Raw genomic sequence first — 9479 nt, 5'->3', positions numbered from 1 at the left:
TTGCAGAGTTATGCTCATGCCCTAACTGTAAGAGGGAGGAGGGAGCCCCCCCAAAACACCTTCGAGCAAGTTTTTGCTGCTTGTTTCATGTGCTGTGCAAATGCACGTCTCCTTTACAGCAGGGGTTTTGCAAAGCAGGGTTTGGGCTTCCACCACCTCTTAATTTAAAAATTAAAAATCGAAATGACTGAGGTTCCTCGTTTGACTGAAGTCCGTTTGTCTGGTTGGTGATGTGAGGATAGGTTAAACGGCTGCAAAGAAGAAGCACGGTTAGAGCCACGACTAAACTTGACGTGCATAATGATGACTGTTTGTATTAACAAATGGGCTGACCTCAGTTCGTGATGAAGAGTGATCAGCCCATATTCAATGAAGTAGTGTATTCTCAGTCGCTGTTTGACTGCTGCCTTGCTTTGAGTCAGCTTTTGTCACCTCACTCCAGGGATGTTATGTATGTGTTGGGTGCCTTGAACACACGTACGTGTACACACACACACGTGTGTGTGTATATACGTGTATACATACATATACGCACATGTATGCAAATACCTACATGTCTGTATGTATATATAGCACTCAAACTACGGATAGAATGTACGTCTGTGTGAATGAAGGGAGAGCTTGAGATGGAGGGTTTATATTTTTCCCTTCTCTCCCTAACATGACATGTCTTGTTTCAGTGATCAAAGCCACAATTGGAGTGTAGGAGATGCAACTGTCAAATGTAAGCAACGATAAAAAAAATTTAAAAAAAAAGGAGGGGAAAAAAAGCAGCATGTGCCCAGTACTGTGGTTACAGTAACGCTGACAGAAATTAAAGTGGTTTTGAAAGCAGCATGCGATTTATGATGGTTCCCATTTACCCTAGAGTCAAGCTGTTGTAAAATTGATGCACAAAAGACATCATGTAATAATCCGGTGCACCCAGGATTAAAGTGGCAACGAGTGTCTTTTTTGTGTGTGTGTCTGGCCGACAGTTAAAATGGTTTGAAGCTATTTTTAAGTAAGAAATCAAAGCAGGATATTACATATTTCTTTTCTTAACCTGTATGTCAGCCATGCATAGCAGTCATTGAAATATTTTTTAGTGGAAGTGGGCTTTTATTTTTCATTATCTTCCATTTCCGCTTGATATTATAACCCATCTCCATAGATGAATTTTAAAATGGGGTAGCGTTTTTTGTCATAGTTTCAGAGTACAAATGTTCGCAGTTTAATTACTGAGTTCGCTTCAGACAGTAATATTTAATAAGCCTGATCAGCAGATCTGCACAAGAATACCAAGTTCCTGTAAAAGTATGTGTAACTTTCCTTGCCCTTAAAAATTGCAGGGATTTTTAATCTGAAATTTAATGGGGCATATGAGCTGTCTGATACACTGTAGTTTCATTTTAAGCTGCCCAGTATTAATGAGTCATCTAGCTGTATGTATGTTCTGCTTTAAATTCCTAAAGCACATGAATTTTAAAATTTACTCACTAAATATTTCAAATGATCCATCTTTACCTGATCCGGATGCAGGAAAACCTATATGTAAATTATGGACTAATTTGGTATGAGCCAATTTTGAAACTTCTTTTAAGACGTGGGATTGTGAAAGTGTTCCTTAAGCACGCATGTTGCACACGTAACAGAAAAGACCTGCTTTGGTACGTTATTTTGTAAAAATGCAGCACTATGACATTTTAGGGGAAAGAACTGGGCAGCGCTACGTCTTTAATCACACTGCATTTTTATTATTGAGGTATTTGTGAAAGATGGGTATGTGATTACATCAAACAAAGCAAAGGAACAGGCAAAAGCAGAGGTGACTATTGCTATATTAAAATGTAAGTGTTACAGTTTGAATTTTCTAGTGAGTTTTTTAGTTCAGTGCTTTTACATAACATTTTGTCCTAATCTTGCTTGCTGTCAGAGATGTTTCATGGTTGTGCAATTGCTGCAGTCAAGAATGCCAATTTGCATTCCAGGAGTGTCATTTGATTACTTTTATCTGCACAGCTCGAAGACCAGCCCAGACCTCTCATTTCATCTTGCCATGTCACGAGTCAGTGCTGTGTCGTCTTTTCAAAATCTGCCTGATTTAGACAAGAAAGAAAAGTACTTTCATGTTGCAGCCGCAGTCCCCTGCTAACTTGTCAGCAGCAGGATATGATTCACTTGGGCCCAGAAGAATGGCACAGAGACGAGGGTTAGGCGGTTCAATAAGCCTGTGGACAGGTAGTGTGTGACGTCCCAAGAGGGCTTAAGTTAATGAAGAACAGGTCTGCTTAGTTCTTCACACTCTGACCTGGTGCTGTCCCCACAGTTTTCTCATTTGATCTTTCCCAGCAAATTGATCTTTTCTAGTACTTTTTTGCCTTCCAAGTTAGTCCTTGTGGGACTGAAATTAGCAGAGCAACTTAAGTTGGATAATACAGCTGTTCAGAAAAGAAGAAATTGGACACTAGCTCATAAAGGGGGGTAGGGGAAAGTAAGCTATTCTTTCTGTTGTTACTCAGAATTCCTTCTCTTTTTTTTTTTCAGTTTTAAAGAACTTCACAATAGCCATATTACTCTGGAATTTCACTTTCTTTCTTATTTATAGTCTGTATGGATGGTCCATTGCACACTGCATTAAATGTGTATCATTTAAATAAAACAAACATGCTTGCAGCATAGACTGCAGGTTTGCTTTGGTATTTGTCAGTTGAACTTGCTTGTTAGAAATGATTTGCTGGTCTGTAATGAGGCTTTTACAGTTGTCGTAAGACATTTTAAATATCAGTTGCACATGCCAACGGCCATATTTATAACCTGCTAAATAACTGTAATTCCATAGTATCCAATACTGAAATGCAGTGGAGATTAAACAATAAAAGTCATTACAAATGGTATGTGTAAATATTATGGTAGGTGAAAATACAGTCAGCAAATTACCACTGGCATTACTGTTTTTTTGCAAAACCAGTGTATACAAACAAATTGGTTTTGAACCAAGACACTCAGTACTTAAAATCCAGGTTCTAAAATGGTGCTATGGCATTATCTATCATTCTTTTTTACATTATTTTGCACTTAGCAATTGGAAAGTGGAATGGAGGCGTGTGGGGCGGTGTGTGTGTTTCAGTACATACATGGCCAGGTTGTCAAACAATGTACGGTTTCAAACTAGAATTTGGTAAATATAGAGAGTAAGTTGGAAATGATTAAGGGGGTCTTTAGTATGCTGCACAATGATAAGCAGTATTTAACTTTCTGTATTTCATAGCAGATGTTCTCACACAGTATCCACAGCCTTTCAAGTTTTAGAAATGAAAACACTGATGAATGAAAACAAGAACACTTATTATGTAAGGGAAATACTGCACTAACTCTCTGTCAGTATTGCTCTTGAAAATGGGAAGGAACTGTAAAGGATCATTGGTCAGTTAAGCTCCTCTGCAGAGCTAGAGGGAGCTTCATGATTTTATTAGATACGCCATAGGTAAGAAAAAGGGGAAGAATACTCTGAATAAGAGAGGGCTGATAACTAGCTTTTTTTCAGAGCCAAAGATCTAGAACGTAGACTTTGAGGTAGCTTTACTATGTGTTACATATATATATGTATGTCAGTGGGATTTGTGGTGGACTGCAGATTGTCAATTTCGGGCAAAACAGACGTGACCAACAGCAAGTCCAAGTGAAACATTGGGTTTTATACAAAAATGGAATTTATGTTTTTTCACCTTAAACGTGGGAGCTTCTGGCAGTGTCCTTTTTCCTTTTGCAGGTTGGACACTGTCACCAGAATTTGAAGTCTTTTCTTTGCTGAATATTGTTTAATGAAAGAGTCCTGACTTTCACTCTGCAGCTTTGCACTGGGCTTTTGATTTAATGATTTAATTTGATTTAATGTCCACCATTATTATTTGTTAGAAAAAAAAAGGTGTATGTCGGGAAATACAAAAAATTCCCCATAAAATACAAAACAAATAGAGTATATCTGTCATTTTGGAAATGTGTATCAATTCCTAATCTAGCCAGGAATTTGTACTTCATTTAGAGGAATAGCACTTAACATGGCTTAATAAAAAGCATCTGTTCAAACCTTGCATTCTGTGTCAGTTTCATCCCACCTAAGTTCTGACATATTTGCTCTAAAAACGCATTGATCATAATTGCTGCTTAATAGCTATATGGCAGCTTTTACAAGCATTACTTTGGACAAACTTATTTACTGTTTAAGTAAATGGTATAATCCAGTGAGATAAACTACCAGATTTGTCTCCTTTATCTCTTGCGCAGTAGCTCTCATTATGTGCCGTGCTAGTAAAAGCCTTTATTTGTTGATTATTGGAATCTTAGTACACTCAGGAGTTCTGCTGTAATTTAATGTGGTTGTTCAAAGAGGATCTCTCACTTTAGAATCTTTCCATAGTACTCTCACCACATGTTATAAATATGTATATTTTATACTCCAGATACATATGCAAATACTTCTTTTCCTATTGCAGGTAAATCAAGGTTTTTGAGAGAGAATTCTTTTCATCTACGGCATCTATTTCAGTACTTCTCTCTCAAAATACTTCATGTAAAAACCCACTAACTTAATCAGATTTGCTTCTGATTTGTTATTTTAGAGAGTTCTTTTCTGTTTCTTTTATTTTTTTTTTTCATGGAGTTAAAATGTTCTACTACGTACTTAAATCAGATTTTTGCAGAAAATTGTAAGAAGCTAGAGAAGTTTTAAAAACATGCTGGGCATTGCAATTCTTTTTTTAATTATGAAAAGTAGAACATCCATAATGCTGATTTGAAAGTCACAAGCCAAAAGAAATCAAAATGCCATAAGCTAACCACTATAAAGTTTTTAAGTCACCGTGGTCTGGTGCACTGTCTGGAAGTTTAGCTGTGTTTCTGCAGTGTATTAGCATTGGTTACGTCCACAGTTCTGCTGCATATAAAACTTAGGAAGCTAGGCCTGTTAGAATTCTTCAGCTACGGGGAAAGTTTTAGATGGTATGCAAAGCACATTATCACACTTTTATCAGCTGTAAATGAAGCTGAGTGTATGTACAACACCCATCGTGCTGTCAGCTGGAATCACACTGAATTAGTGTTGCAACTTTATCATATTTGTCAAATATGTATTATTTTGAAACTTGTGATTTGTGCTTTTAGTCAATGCTTTTTAGTGTTGAATACAAAGATGTAACAGCAAACAAAAAACATTTTTCCCTTTTTGTGACCTGACGTTTGCCAAAGTGCCCCATGCTGAAATTTCTTTTCAGTATCTTTTTTTCTTCCAAAGCCAGACATGTACCCAGACACAAAAGCCTCTGTGTATAGCAAGCTGTTTTAAATATTGTGACTCGACGATGTGCTGTCCTTTCTCTGCTTGAGCTAAGGATCTCTGCTCAGTGTCTGTGGATTACCAAGTCCCTTCTTTATTGTACCTCTTGTCAGCTATTCCTATTCATTTAACCTTTCATTAGTGTCTGTGCAGCTTCACTGTCTGGAAAGGCAAGGAAAAACCTAAAGGCCTACTGTCACAGTTATTAGATTTCTCGGTTACATCCCAGCAACCATAAAGGAGTAAGAGTCAACACTATTGTCATGCATGCTGCTGTCCTGGGGTGCAGCTCTTCTGTGCATGTCAAGGACATGTGCCACATGTTGATAATGCATCCCAGGGATAAATGCACGACATGGGGGATAAACCAAGGCTGGCACTAATGAGCTTTGTAGGAGTTATTGCAAAGACAAACAGTTGTGAAGGAATTTTGCTTAAAACGCTGAAGAGATGGGCTTGCATTAAGTGTTGCCAAGGCTTGCTTGTGTGGTACTTGTCAATCATGTTAGTTTCATTTAAGTGCCATTTACAAGGGAAAAAATGTTTTCTATGACTAAGAAATGTATTGCCTTTCTTTTTTTAAGCTGTCAGGATAAAGTGTACTTGAAGTAGTCCTCAGTAATACACTTCATGATTATTTTTACTTGTTTTAGATCAAAACCTGCAAATCTTCCAGATTACTTGGAAAAAAATATGCAAATACAAATAACAATATATTTTAAAATATTCTTGTTAGCAAAGCTTCAAATTTGCTCTCAGTGTTGTAAAAGCATTGACATAGTCTTGTCTGAGGCATAAATTTGGCTGAGAACATCTAGGTTCATCCAAGTAGTTTCTTCTGCAGTTACCACCCAAAGAGTAAAAATTGCTGGTTCCGACACTACTTCATCTTTCTGCTGAGGCACATCTTCCCTTAAGTCCAGTGCAGTAGTCACATACCTTTGCTTCTAAAGTTTCTCTGAAGCCCATTTTACCTACTCTATTAACCAAATCCAGCTGAACTCTGAGCTCTTAGTTTTTACAATAGTAAAAAAATACATGCTTATTCCCGATCTTTCTGTAGTTGACCTTTTAGAATGCATCTTAATTACATTTTTATCAGTAGTGTTATAACAATATGATAGATAACTTCATATGACTTTCATAAGGATATTTTGGTCAAAACAAAGTTAGACCTATAGATTTACTGTTAAACTATGTTTTAATAACTTCGCTTAATTTTATGTAAAGCGTAAGGGTCTAATGTAGGTCCTGTTCTTAGCAAGGTTGAAAGTGAGAGTAAAGCCATTGAAATCAATGGAGTTAAAGTTGTGTGAAATTGTTGAATAAAATCTAATCACCTCCTTTGCACTTTCCATACGACATGCTAAGAGGATTTTAAAGATGATAAATCTAGTGGGCTACAGCAAAATTCTTAGAACTTCCGTGTTTCAGATGCACTGTTTAGATTGACACCTTCAAAAAGCATGAGTGGTTATCTTTTATTAGTAGAAATTCTGGGTTTTTTAGTTTTTCTTCACATTTCTGATACGAAAGAAGTGAAGCATGGGTGCATTTTTTGCTGCAGTTCTGAACATCGAAGCCAAAGTGGCCAGCAAGATAGTAGATGATTGTAGAAACAAGTGCCACTGAAGAAAATTGTGTTTGAGAGAAAATTCAGCAAAAATAATCTTTTTAATTTTTCTTGTTCAAACACTGGAAACATTTGTAACGCTGATACTGGATTCTGCTTTCCTCAAATTAAAAGAGAAACTGTTATATTTTGTGATTTGAATTAGACAGACATTTAAATGGAACAAAATCTTCAGACATGAGCTGGAACAAATGTAGTAGTGCCTACTTAGTTTAAAACATCCTTTCATTACTAGACTGATATTAGCTTTGATGAATCTAAAACTTACAACATGGTTTCCAAATCAAAGATGAAAGGGCCAGTTAGGAATCAAATAAATTTTCCTGTTGAAATGTAGCATTTGACATTTAGAAGGATGTGCTCAGCATGATGAACCACTTCTTTTTACTGCAGCTAGCCTGGTGATTTTTGCAGTAAAACTACTTTGAAATTGAATTGAGGTATAATAAATTTAAGGTAAATTTATTTGGAAGTCCTCATTAGCGCCATTTCTGAACTAAGAGAAATATTGCCCTGAAAGCGCCTGTTTCCCCTTTGTTGTTTATACATGCCAATTTTCATTGCTAAGTAATTACTTTTGTAGTTGTTTTGATAGATGCTTACTGGTCTAACTCCATTGGCTTTGCTGTGGCAGTGTGCCAGTTTTATTAAAGAAAGGTTTTGTTATTCACCTCACTGTGAAGTACTGGTATATTCCTAGCACTAGTCAAATGGGTATATACCCCATCTGTATGTTTGAACAGTTATTATTATGTACAGTAATTTATAGTCTACAATACAGCTGGGCAGTGCTTTTATACTGATCTGATGCCAATTATGTGTTTCTAAAAGCCTACTGATAATCCTTAACTTTCCAGAATGTGATGCTGTATAGAATCCTAGAAAGCATCATGGAAAATGTTTTGCTATTCTGCTGGAGATGCTAAGAATTAGTAAAAATTAGAAAACATTACTTAAGCAGTAGTGTAAAGCTTTCTTCTGTGCTACACCATGGCCGTATTTCAGTTAGCAGCTGTAATTTGAGTTGGCTTTTGAAGGTACCTTGTTTCTGATGTCCCATACAAAATGCCTGATCAAAATAAATGACACTACTGGCCAGTTGGCGAAGTGATTATATAAGCAATGTGAACAGGCTGAGGAATTTATGTTCTTCAGTACACAAACTGGCATTAAGATTTTCTCCACACTTTGGTGCAAATATTATAAAGCAATGTGTGAAATTGCATATTTTATGTAACTAAAGGCTTCTAAGGGAATGTAAGTCTAAGCTGATATAATTCACGGGGTAAGACAGCAAGAAAGTGAAGTAGGAACAGGAAGCAGTAGCAGATAAGTGGTGTGTGATTTAAAGGTTCCTACTCCTTTGCTTAAACTATGCTTCTTTTTTAACTTTTGACTTCAGAATGTAAGTTACAATCTTCTCTATTTCCTCTTATCCATATGTAACTTCTAGTTCTTTACATAACAATGGTGAATCTCATTTATCAGCTGGTATATTTTGATTATTTATGATATCGAATGTTTATTCCGTAAGCAAGAAGTTCTTCAGTTGCTGAGTGGACATTCAGAGAGGATGCAGATATGCGTCCTTTTCTGTTGCTTTTTTGAATGCTGTTGGCACTATGAGAGCAGCAAGAATGGGAGTGAGCTGCTTGGTTCCTCATGGTTTGGCTTGGGGGTCAAAAAAGTGGCAAGAAGCTCTTCGCCACCTCCTGCTAGTTGATAGTTTCCATGAGTACTCTAGGAGTAGTCCTTTGATTAAAAATAAGAGGAAAAAGCCTCTGTGATGCTGGTGATGGCAGGGAAGGAGGTGGGTGAGGCTGATAAGTATAATGTTGAAGGAGCTTTAACAGGCTTGTATCTCTAGTCACCACAGCAGCAGGTGAAGAGGCTTACCTCTTTCCTACTCCGCACACTGTTCCTGTCTTTCATGTTACTTGTGTGTGGAATTTCATAGCCCTTTTCCTATTAAGTTGTTCACAGGTGTGGGCAGTGTGGTGGCATGAGTTTTGCATATTGTGTGAGTTCTGTGCGGCATTGGGAAGTCACTGGGCTATACAGTGGATTTGTGTGTTAGATAAACCTGGGGAACATGCAGACGGTTACTGTCTTCTCACTGTCAAACACTGAGGGTCAAAAAAATCACTCCTCTCATGCAGTTGTTGCCAGACCCATAAAGAATCTAATCTCAGTAGACTGAACACTTGCAACAGAGAAACTTGCTGAGTGGTGAAGAGAACTGCTCTTGTCCTCACCTTTATAGATTGAAGCCTCAAGGATGTGACGTGATACCAGCTATTCACCATCAGACTTCAGTTTTAAACATAATTGGTTTTCAGGACTGGTTTTGCTCTTGTGGTGATAAGTTTATAACAAAATAACACAAATTTAGCCTCATAGCAAGCAAAACATGCATGTTGCTTTTGTTTTACATATTGCAAGAATAATTTTGATTTAGTGTACTTTTTACAAAATATATCAGTGGTATGTATGGAAAAATGAACTGCAGATGTAGTAGAAGAAAAAAGCTTT

The sequence above is a fragment of the Opisthocomus hoazin genome, chromosome Z (genome assembly GCF_030867145.1).
Source record: "Opisthocomus hoazin isolate bOpiHoa1 chromosome Z, bOpiHoa1.hap1, whole genome shotgun sequence".
In the NCBI taxonomy this organism is placed as follows: domain Eukaryota; kingdom Metazoa; phylum Chordata; class Aves; order Opisthocomiformes; family Opisthocomidae; genus Opisthocomus; species Opisthocomus hoazin.
Note: the sequence above shows the minus strand (reverse complement) of the source record.